Consider the following 12,032-nt stretch of genomic DNA (forward strand, 5'->3'; position numbering starts at 1 on the left):
CCTAAGAGGCATTAGAGACTCAAAGACTAAATTGTCAAGCTATACCTGGAAGATATCTCTGATAAGCAGTCACTCCTTAGGGGCTCTAAACACAAGTAATAAAGATACTCACAATAAGAAATATTGAAGTATCAGCCCAGGAATTAAAGCAAAAACAACACCAACAACAGAATTAAAAATGAGAAGACACCTTGACAGGACACAAACCCAGACTTCCAGCTTACCAAAGGCAAATTCTGGGGGAAACAAGGTGGAAAAATATGATAACCACCTGGACACCCAAACTGATAGCACAGGAAGTAACAAAACAGATGAATGAGGCTCTAGAAAAATTCAAAACAGAAATAATTTCCCAGATAACTACAGAGATGGTGAGCAGAGTGAAAGATATGATTAGAGATTCTAGAACAGAAACAGATAAAAAAAATAGATGAGCTCAGAACCACGCTGGAAGCCATGAATGCCCAGCACAAGAAAGAAATGGAAATCATGAATGCCCAACATAGAAAAGAAATAGAATCCATGAAATAGATTCAAAGATATATAGGAGATTAAAAACTCCATTGAAAGTATTCACAACAGATTGAGCAAATGTGAAGATAGACTATCAGATATAGAAGACAGGATTGCAGTTAGTGACCATGAAAACAGAGATTTTTAAAAAATAGTAAGGGACCACGAGAAATCAATCTAGCAGCCGCTAGATGATGCAAAGAAGTGTAACATAAGACTGATAGGAGTCCATGAAAAAGCAGGAGAAAGTACAAATGACATAAAAACACTGTTGACAGAAGTAATAGTAGAAAACTTCACAGACAGAGGTAGAGAATTTGACATACAGATAAGTGAGGCATACAGAACTTCAACTACCCACGATCAAAAAATAACCTACACCTAGACATGTAACAGTCAAGATCCCAGAAAGCCAACAGAACAAAATCCTACAAGCAGTTAGAGAAAAGAAACAAATCACCTACAAAGGAAAGCCCATCAGAATCACAGCAGACTTCTCAACACAAACCCTCAAGTCAAGGAGAGCCTGGAGTGAAGTGTTTCAAGCTCTAAAAGAAAATAACTTCCAACCTAGACTGTTGTATCCTGCAAAATTATCTTTCAAAATTGATGGGGAAATTAGATACTGCCATGAGAAAGAACACCTGAGAAATTTCATAAACACCAAACCAGCACTACAAGCAATTCTAAACAATATCCAAGAAAAAAAGAAATGAAAGTCTCAACTCCATGAGGAGCAACAGAGAGAAGTCACCAGGGAAGGTAAGACACTAAAGGGAAAGGGGGAAAAATAAGAAATAAAAGAGCCAACAACAGTAAAACATCATGACAAGGATGAATCAATATCTATCAATTATAACCATCAATGTTAATGGACTCAATTCACCAATCAAAAGAAATAGACTGGCAGAATGGATTAAGAAGCAAAATCCAGCAATATACTGTATTCAAGAAACACACCTAATTCAAAAAGAAATTCATAGACTGAAAGTAAAAAGATGGAAAACTGTTCTCCATGCAACAGAAACCCGGAAAAAAAGCAGGGGTAGCAATCTTGTTTACAGACTAAGTAGATTTCAAACCAAAACTAATTAAGAGAGACAAAAATGGTCACTACATCCTTGTGAAGGGAACAATCCAAGAGGAAGAGATGACAATCATAAATATATATGGACCAAATACGAATGCCCCCAACTATACAAAACAAATATTAATGGACATGAAAAACCAAATAAGCACTAATACAATTCTAGTGGCCGACCTCAATACCCCACTGTCACAAATAGACAGATCATCTAGACAAAAAATTAACAGCGAAATTCTAGAACTGAACCAAGCTTTTGAATGAATGGACTTAATAGATGTCTACAGAGTGTTCCACCCCACAAAATTAGAATATACATTCTTTTCAGCTGCACCCGGGTCATTCTCCAAAATAGAGCACATTCTAGCTCATAGGACATGCTTAAGCACATGTAAAAGAATTGAAGTTACCCCCTGTATATTATCAGACCATAGTGCAATAAAATTGGAGATCAATAACATAAGAAACCACAAAAACCCACAAACACATGGAAATTGAATAACACCCTCCTGAACAACCAATGGGTCACAGAGGAAATTAAAGAAGAAATAAGACAGTTTCTACAAGTAAATGATAATGCCAGTACAACATACAGGAATCTACGGGACACAATGAAAGCAGTTCTACGAGGGAGATTCATAGCAGTGAATGCCCATATTTGGAAAATAGAGGGAGCTCAAATAAACAACCTGATGCTGAATCTCAAGCTACTAGAAAAAGAAGAGCAGGACAAACCCAAAGCTCATATAAGGAAGGAAATTATAAAGATCAGAGCAGAAATCAATGCAATGGAGACTAAGAGAATGATACAAAAAAATCAATGTATCGAAGAGTTGGTTTTTCGAATGAATAAATAAAATTGATAAACCCTTAGCCAACCTTATCAAAAAAAGGAAAGAAAAGGTACTACTTCTCCTACCCCCTGTTCCCAGGCTTCGCGCTGCTGCGCCTGGTGGCCTTCCATCTGGGGCTCCTTTTCATGTGGCTCTGTCAGCGCTTGTCCTGCGCCCTCATGGCCGCCAAGAGAAGCTCCAGGGCCGCGCCTAGGTCCCGGAGCCGAGCCGGGCGGGGAGGCCGAGCGCGTCCGAGCCTTCCACAAACAGGTCTTCGAGTACATCTCCGTTGCCCTGCTCATCGACGAGGATGAGAAAGGACAGAAGGAGCAAGCTGTGGAATGGTATAAGAAAGGTATCAAAGAACTAGAAAAAGTGACAGGACAAGGTGAACAATGTGAAAGAGCTAGATGCCTTCAAGCAAAAATGATGACGAATTTGGTTATGGCCAAGGACTGTTTACAACTTCTAGAGAAGCTGCAGCGGTTTTGCAATTTTCCAAGTCACAAACGGACGTCTGTAATGACAGTACTAACTTGATAGGCCGAAATGGAAATCTCCAGTCAGAAAGTGAATCTGTTCCAAAAAGAAAAGATGCCTTAACACACACTAGTAATTCACCGCCTCGTTCAAAAACAGTTATGAAAACTGGATCCACGGGTCTTTCAGGTCACCACAGAGCACCTAGTTGCAGTGGTTAATCCATGGGGGCCTGGTCCCACAACAGCAGCTCATAAGGGCACTCCAAAAATAAAGAGAACAAATAAGGCTTCAACCCCTACAACTGCTGCTTGTAAAAACAAACAGTTGAAGAATTTTAGGAATGTGGACAGCCACCTTTCTAACCTTATAATGAATGAAATTGTGGACAACGGGACAGCTGTTAAATTTGATGATATAGCTGGTCAAGAGTTGGCAAAACAAGCATTACAAGACATTGTTATTCTTCCTTCTCTGAGGCCTGAGTTGTTTACAGGGCTTAGAGCACCTGCCAGAGGATTATTACTCTGTAGTCCACCTGGAAATGGGAAGACAGTGCTCGTTAAAGCAGTAGCTGCAGAATCTAACGCAACATTTTTTAATATCAGTGTTGCAAGTTTAACTTCACAGTATGTGGGAGAAGGCGAGAAATTGGTGAGAGCTCTTTTTGCTGTGGCTCGAGAACTTCAACCTTCTATAATTTTTATAGATGAAGTTGATAGGCTTTTATGTGAAAGAAGAAAAGGGGAGCATGATAGATGTCTAAAAACTGAATTTCTAATAGAATTTGATGGTGTACAGTATGCTGGAGATGCCAGAGTACTTGTAATGGGTGCAACTAACAGACCACAAGAGCTTGATGAGGCTTTTCTCAGGCGGTTCATCAAACGGGTATATGTATCTTTACCCAATGAGGAGGCAAGACTACTTTTACTTAAAAATCTGTTTTGCAAACAAGGAAGTCCATTGACCCCAAAAGAACTAGCACAACTTGCTAGAATGACTGATGGATACTCAGGAAGTGATCTAACAGCTTTGGCAAAAGATTCAGCACTGGGACCTATCTGAGAACTGAAACCCAGAACAGGTGAAGAATATGTCTGCCAGTGAGATGAGAAATATTCGATTATCTGACTTCACTGAATCCTTGAAAAAAACAGAACGCAGTGGGAGCTCTCAAACTTTAGAAGCATACATACGATGGAACAAGGACTTTGGAGATACCTCCGTTGAAAGAAATGCCTTTGTAAGCCTGCAGAACATTTACTTAACAAGAGAGAATCATCTGGTCTTCAGTGACCAGTTATCAGCCACAGAAACTCAGCCTTAAGTTTACAGGACTTTTCAGTCTTATAGTGATCTGTGTACCAAACTTGGACAAGAAAACAATACACAATGTGAATGGAATATTTTGTTGTTTAAGGCCTTCTTGGCTTGGTGGTCACAGTATCTCAATGGGCACTTAAATTAGAGCACAACAAAACCAAATCTGGTCTTCTTTAGCAATATAATCCTAGTGTAAACAATAATTTTTATATTGCATTGCAGGTGAAAGTATTCCAGAGACAGTGAAGGGCAGAAGACACAAAGACCTGTGGTTGTCTGTCTTCTAATGTTTTCTAAAAATAGTAATTTTTCTTATTTTCCTTTCCCGTGTTTTTCGTAACTGCTTGTGATTGGAATGCCAATCACCTTTAAGTTTCCTTTATTTTCTTTTCCTTTTACAAATCCAGAGTGCCAAATCGAACTTTTTCCTAACAGCAATAGGAAAAGGCTATTTTGAGAGGTTTTTTTTCCTTCATAAATCTGCAGACATTAAACAGTTTAATGTTTTTATTTCTCTGTTACCTTGCTGCCAAATAATTTAGAAAGCAATATAATAGCAACAAAGCAAATCTGGTAAAATAGAAAAGGTTTGAAGATTTGAGTTTCTCTGTCATATAATATGTAGATCAGTCCTCTTATGACCTGCACTATTTTTTTTCCCTGTCAGGAATCTGCTGTAGACTGTTAATTTATTCCAGATGGAATTCATTATCTGCTAAAATTCTGATACTCAAAGGAGCCAATTTTAACTGTTACAATAGCATCTCCAGTACAAGAAGAAGGAGATACTGTGAGATAAGAAATTTCTAATTCATTATTTATCACTTTCTTACTGTTTACAGGATAGTTATAAGCCAATGGAACTACCATCTTTTATTCTTAATAATTATGAATCCCTTCAATGAAACTAAAATACTGAATTTTTATATACATTGCATACATTTTATAGGTTTCTTGTGCTCACTTTACTAAAAAATTATAGTCTGTATGTCTAGTTTCTCCAAAATGTACAGCAATTGTTTTTGTTTGTGTAAATATGCTTGAATTTTTATTACAAAAACGTTCACTGTAGGAAGTAGAGATGCACATCACAGCCTTTAAAATATTGTAATAAAGGCAAATGGATATTTGCCCTTAGTTCACTGGTTAAAAGTTTGTTTACAGAATTTTCTTTGGTGCTTTAATGATGCTATGTAAAATGTCATGAGTGGAAAGAATAATTTTGTAGTAGTAACAGAGACTTCATTTAGGAAAGATGTTTTGAGAGAACATATTAAAATACAATTGCCCAAGGGCCAGGGATTTAGCTCAGTGGTGCTGCACCTGCCTCATAAGTGTAAGGTCCTGAGTTTGATCCCGGTATGGAAAAAATAAAAAATAAAAAAATAAAATTTAAAAAAGTACAGAGGAATTGGGAGGGGGAGGAGAAGGGAAAAAAGGGAAAGGAAAAAATATGAGAAGAGGAAAAAAATGGAAACAAGGTCTTTGCAAATAGGGAAGGGTGGAGGGGGTGAAGGGAAGGCAAGGGAAGGGGAAAAAAATAAGAACCAAGAGATTCATGTAATGGTACAAGATCCCAATGATGAATGTAACTGTATTGTATACCTAAAATGTACCAATAAAGTTAATGGGAGGGAAAAAAGTACAATTGCTCATACTAGATAAGAATTTTACAATGAAGACGTAATTCTCCTTGATTGTACTTATGTTCTTGTTAAAAAGTTAATCTAAGTATAGAAGACATATGAATTCTTATAGTATCATATGCTATTTGTAGCCATAACTTAAATCATACCTCCTTAATCACAAACTTTTAACTCCTTAGATGATACAAATGAGAATTGAGATAAACAGGAAAAAAATTTAAAGCTAGAGCTATGCATATTTTAGGTCATGGGTCTTTTTAAGTTCTCAAGTGTTAAAGCATCAGTTATAAGATAATGATAATACAAGGTGATGATGAAGTATATATATGATCAGGAGAACTGGGGAAATAAAAACTTTCAGTAAAATTCATAAAATTTCATTTTGTTTTCACTTAGGGATTAAAATACCAATATTTAGGTAACCACAAATCAGTACAGGACTAATTTCAGATGAATTTTTAAAATATAGGCTCATAAATCTATTGGGAAGGTTTTTAGATAATAAAGTTTTCAAATGCTAAAAGATTATAAGTCAATTTAACATTATCATAAATAAGCCAAAATTATATTGCTATATGAATAGCCATCCATGCAGAAAAGCTTTTTTGATGATCAAGTTTGAAGTTCACCTGGTGTTAGAGAACTATTTTCCATGACTTACTCTAACCAGATTTTATTTTAAGTTGTGTCTCTTTCATAGAAGGGCCATGAAAATAGAATAATGACATACTAGAAGAAAATAGAATAATGACCTGGTAGGAGGTATGGGATCAGTTTGTCATTTTGGACAGAAGTTGCTAAGGTTTTCTGAATTAATTATTAGACTGTAACCATTTAGATACTGTGTTAAGCTCTGTTATATTATTTCCTAAAAGATAATGCTTAAATTTTAAGCATCAGTGTGTTCTTCATGTTAATATGGCAGAATTTTGTAAACTAAATTAAAATTTACTGATGTACTGGACTTTAAGCAAAAGGAAAGAATAAATACTATCTTTCTAAATATATTAGAGATAAAAGTTTAGTCTGAGACAGTTTGCCGATTGAGGTTATTACCTTTCTGACTTGCAAATACTGTATGTTTTGTGCTCAAGAATTGGAGGAAAATCAGATAGGATTCTAATTTAAATACATGTACAACAGTCTTTGTTTATAGTGTATAATTCTTTATATTTTGGGGCCGGGGATTTAGCTCAGTGGTTCTGGCTCCTGCCTCGCAAGCTGAGGACCCGAGTTCGATCTCCGGTACCAAAAAAAAAAATAATAATTTTGTACATTTTTGTACAAAAATGAATTCTTTTGGTGAAACGAACCATTTACAGTGTGTTTCGGGACTCTTAAAGGATTTTTCTTTAAGTGCTTGTCTCAGTTTTAATCTGATCTTTTGCACTTCTCTTCAGAAGAAATGAATTAAAGGGCACAGCTGAATAAGGTAGGTTTTTATCCTAAATGAATTGTAAATAAATTATAAACTTTAAAAAAAGGAAAGAAAAGGCTCAAATCCATGTAATTAAGAACGATAAAGGTGAAGTCACAACAGATCAAGTAGAAATCCAGAGGATCACGAATACCTACTTCAAGAACCTGTAGTCTAATAAAATGGAAAACACAGAAGAAATGGACAGATACCTAGATACATATGAATTGCCAAAGTTAAATGAAGAAGATATGAAAATCCTAAACACCCCAATTACAATCAGTGAAATTGAAAACATAATTAAAAATTTACCAACAAAAAAAGCCCAGATCCTGATGGCTTCACTGCTGAATTTTACAAGACATTTAGAGAAGAATTATCGCCATTACTCTTTAAACTCTTCAATGAAATTGAAAGGAAAGTAATACTTCCAAATTCATTCCTGGAAGCAAGTGTTACTTTGATTCCAAAACCGGGGAAAGACCCAACCCAAAAAGAGAAAGAACTACAGGCCAATCTCCCTAATGAACATAGATGCAAAAATCCTCAACAAGAAACTGGCAAATGGAATACAGAGGGTCATCAAGAAGATCATACACCCTGACCAAGTTGGATTTATCCCAGGGATGCAAGGATGGTTCAACATTCATAAATCAATACATGTAATACACTATATTAACAGAGTCAAGGACAAAAACCATATGATCATCTCAAGAGATGCAGAAAAAGCATTTGACCAAATCCAACATGCATTCATGATAAAAACCCTACAGAAAATTGAAATAGAAAGTCTATCTCAACCTGATTAAGGCTATCTATGAAAAACCAACAGCCAACATCATATGAAATGGTCAAAAACTGAAAACTTTCATGGTAAAATCAGGAACAAGACAAGGATGTCCACTATCACCACTCCTGTTCAAAATAGTTCTGGAAACATTAGTCACAGCAATTAGACAAGAGAAAGAAGTAAAAAGAATAAGGATAGGAAAGGAAGAAGTTAAACTGTCGTTATTTGCTGACGATATGATACTTTTCATAGAAGACCCAAAAAACTCCGCCAAAAGACTTCTAGACTTAATTGACAGATACAGTAGAGTAGCTGGATATAAGGTCAATACTCAAAAAACAATAGCTTTGTTGTACACAAATAACAGACTCACTGAAAGAGAAATTAGGAAAACAATTCCTTTCATAATAGCATCCAAAAAAAAGAAATATCTAGGAATCAACCTCACAAAGGAAGCAAAAGACCTCTACACTGAAAACTACTACACTCTGAAGAAAAGAGATTGAAGAGGATATAAAAAAATGGAAAGATATCCCTTGTTCCCGGGTAGGAAGAACCAATATAGTAAAAATGGCCATACTTCCAAAACTGCTATACAGATTCAATGCAATCCCAATTGAAATCCCAACAGAATATTTCACAGAACTAGAGAAAACAATCCAAAAAGTCATTGGGAACAAGAATAGACCTAGAATAGCAGAAGCAATTCTAGGGAACAGAGACATGGCTGGGGGTATCACAATCCCCAATTTGAAAACTATACTACAAACCACTGTGATAAAAACAGCATGGTACTGGCAAAGAAATAGACCAGAGGATCAGTGGAATAGACTAGAAGATACAGAAACAACTCCAGACATACTCAGCCACCTCATCTTTGACAAAGGAGCCAACCATCCTCACTGGAGAAAAGATAGCCTCTTTAATAAATGGTGTTGGAAAAACTGGATTTCAACCTGCCAAAGATTAAAACTAGACCCATATTTATCACCATGCACTAAACTAAGATTGAAGTGGATTTAAGATCTAAATATTAAAACAGAAACATTAAGCTTGCTGGAAGATAAGTTAGGTAAAACTCTTGAAGACATTGGCATAGGAAAAGACTTTATGAACAAAACCTCAGTGGCACGGGAACTTGCACAAAGGATCAACAACTGGGATCTTATCTTATTATAAAGCTTCTGCATTGCAACAGAAACCACCAACAGAGCTAAGAGACAACCTACAATATGGGAAGAAATTTTAGCAGCTGTACCTCAGACAAACGACTACTATCTATAATATATAAAGAACTGAAAAAAATCAGACCCCCCAAATTTAAAGACCCAATTCAAAAGTAGGCATCTGAAATGAACAGACATTTCTCAGACAAAGAAGTAAAAGCAGCAAATAAATATATGAAAAAATGTTCAACATCACTAGTCATTCGAGAGATGCAGATGAAAACAACACTGAGATTCCACCTCACCCCAGAAAGAATGGCTGCTATCAAGAAATCAACCAATAACAAATGCTGGCAGGAGTGTGGGGAGAAAGGAAACCTTCTTCATTTTTTATCGGGGTGCAGACTGGTGCAACCACTGTGGAAATCAGTATGGAGATACCTCAAAGAACTAGGGCTAGAGGTCCCATTTGACCCAGCTATTCCCCTGCTGGGGATCTTCCCCAAATAATTAAAAGAATCATACCACAACGATATATGTGCACCCATGTTTATAGCAGCACAGTCTGTAATAGCTAAAGCTTGGAAACAGCTGAAATGCCCATCAATTGGAAACTGGATAAAGAAGATGTGGGTTTTTATTTTATATATATATAAAATGGAGTACTACTCAGCCATAAAGAATGAGAAACGAGAGACATTTATAGCTAAATGGATGCACACTGAGGCTATACTCTAAAGTGAAATAAATAAGACACACATGTGTAAATACCGAATAGTTTCTCTAGTGTGAGAAACTGAAAGTGTAAATAAGGATTAAAATGAACAATTGATAAGGTGAAATGGGAAGAAAAGGTCCAAAGGGGTAGGGGAAGTGGGAGGGGAAGGGGAAAGGAAAGAAGGGAAAGGAAAGATTATGAGAACAGGAAAAAATGGAAACAAAGTCTTTGTAAATAGGGAAGGGTGGAGGGGGTGAAGGGAGGGCTAGGAATGGGGAAATAATAAGAACCAAGATGCATTATGTACACGTACATCATGTAAAGTTCCCAATGATAAATGTAACGTATTGTATATCTAAAATGTACCAATAAAAGAATTTAAGGGAAAAAAAAAAAAAGGAAAGTGACTCAGGCTGTTGCATGTTAGGGTTTACCATTGAGGCGCACTGATTGTCAGTCCTGGCTGAATTCTAGTGTTCTCTGGCAAGTTTCCTAAAAAATCTCAGTGCTCCAAATCTCAGTGCTGGGCACTGAGCCCCTTGAAATCATCATCTGCGGTGGTCCGGGCTCAATCACAGGCTTCACACTGCCCTGGAGTCTCATCGCTGCCTACGTAGCATGTGTTGAATGTTACAGGTCTGCTTGCTTTCCATGTCCCCTGGGAAAGGCTCCTCGCCCTTTCTCACCACTCAGAGCAGCTCTGCCTCATGTGTGATTGTGCTGAATTCATCTGACCTGTTAGAGCAGACACAACTTTTTTTGTAAGGTGACACTTCAGGCATTTTAAAACCTTGCTACTTAAAATGTGATACCTCTGGATCAGGGGCACCAGGATCTGTCACCCGGGATCCACTTAGAAATGTCCCCCATCACAATCGGTGCTCTGTCCAGATCCCCAAGTGCTGCCTATGCATATTCAAGGCTGGGAAGCACTGGTTTAGAAGACAGGTATTTCCTTTCTCTCACTTTATGTAGTGAAAACCAAAATTCAATGATACAGCAGTGCGGAAAGCATGTTCCATGAACAGCCCAAGCAGTTCTGTGAGCCACGGCCCAATCTCCAGAGTGGCGCAGGGTGTGGGGAGCCACCATGGAGATGGCTGCATGAGATGCCCCGTGGTGCCTGTTCTGACCTCTGTGGGGTGGATGTGTATCAGGGCAACTCTGCAAATGCATTTTATCACCCATGCAGTCCATTTCCATTGTGTGGGTGTCTTCTGTTCTCAGATGAGTGTATATAGATCTTATCTTTGGATCCCCAGACCTCTGATGACATTTGTGCCTAGTCCTTGTAGCAATCCCCATATATTTCCTGAACTGACACTCCAACCACCCTATCAGGAACCATGTGGCATAAATAATTGATTCAGGGAGCACAGGAGTTAGTTGGTTTCCCTGAGGACACCTAGTAGGAATTTGGTGAACTGCAGAGAAATGGAATTTGATGAAGTCAACACGACTGTGTCTTCCCAATGAGCTGCCTGTTCCTCTGAGCTCTGAGGAAAACTGTCAAATTTCCCTGTTCTTTGTCAACTTAGTCTTCATCAGAACACCAAGGACACAGAGTGGCTGGGTTGTGCATTGGCATTGTTTCTGCAGATGAAGAAAAGGACTCCCTTTTACAGAACTGGTCTCATGTAGCATTTGGGTCATAGTAGGGAGGGGTGGGGAATTAAGGACCTGGAGAGGGCTCTCCACACCACCCCACCTCACAGCATCCTCTCTGTCTTTCTTCCCCTGGCTGCCTGCCATGACTCTCTTCTCTTCCCTCCATTCTGTAGTTAGTGCTCAGTCTGTGCTCCTTGTCATAGGCCAGAGTTTTTGAAGGCAGGGAGGACACCTCTCTCTCTCTCTCTCTCTCTCTCTCTCTCTCTCTCTCTCTCTCTCAGTTTGGAAAAGGTCCAACCACCTGTCCATCTCCCTTAAGCATCTTAGGCTCTCCCTCCTTGTCTACCTGGATTCCAGGCATCTTGGAACCAACCCTATACACAGAACTTTCTGGAAGGCTTCCCCTCCGCCAGCAGCCTCTGAAGCTCATCTTCCCCTTCCTGAACCTCAG

At 38.0% G+C, this 12,032-nt stretch overlaps 1 pseudogene; it reads left to right on the top strand.

The window, feature by feature from the left end:
• The first annotated feature begins 1,242 nt into the window (after nt 1–1,242).
• Nucleotides 1,243–4,472, top strand: LOC101696816 (spastin pseudogene; annotated as a pseudogene).
• Nucleotides 4,473–12,032: the final 7,560 nt, after the last annotated feature.

The sequence above is a fragment of the Heterocephalus glaber genome, unplaced genomic scaffold (assembly GCF_053883595.1).
Source record: "Heterocephalus glaber isolate CG9 unplaced genomic scaffold, H.glaber_assembly_v1.0 deba00001610, whole genome shotgun sequence".
NCBI lineage: Eukaryota > Metazoa > Chordata > Mammalia > Rodentia > Bathyergidae > Heterocephalus > Heterocephalus glaber.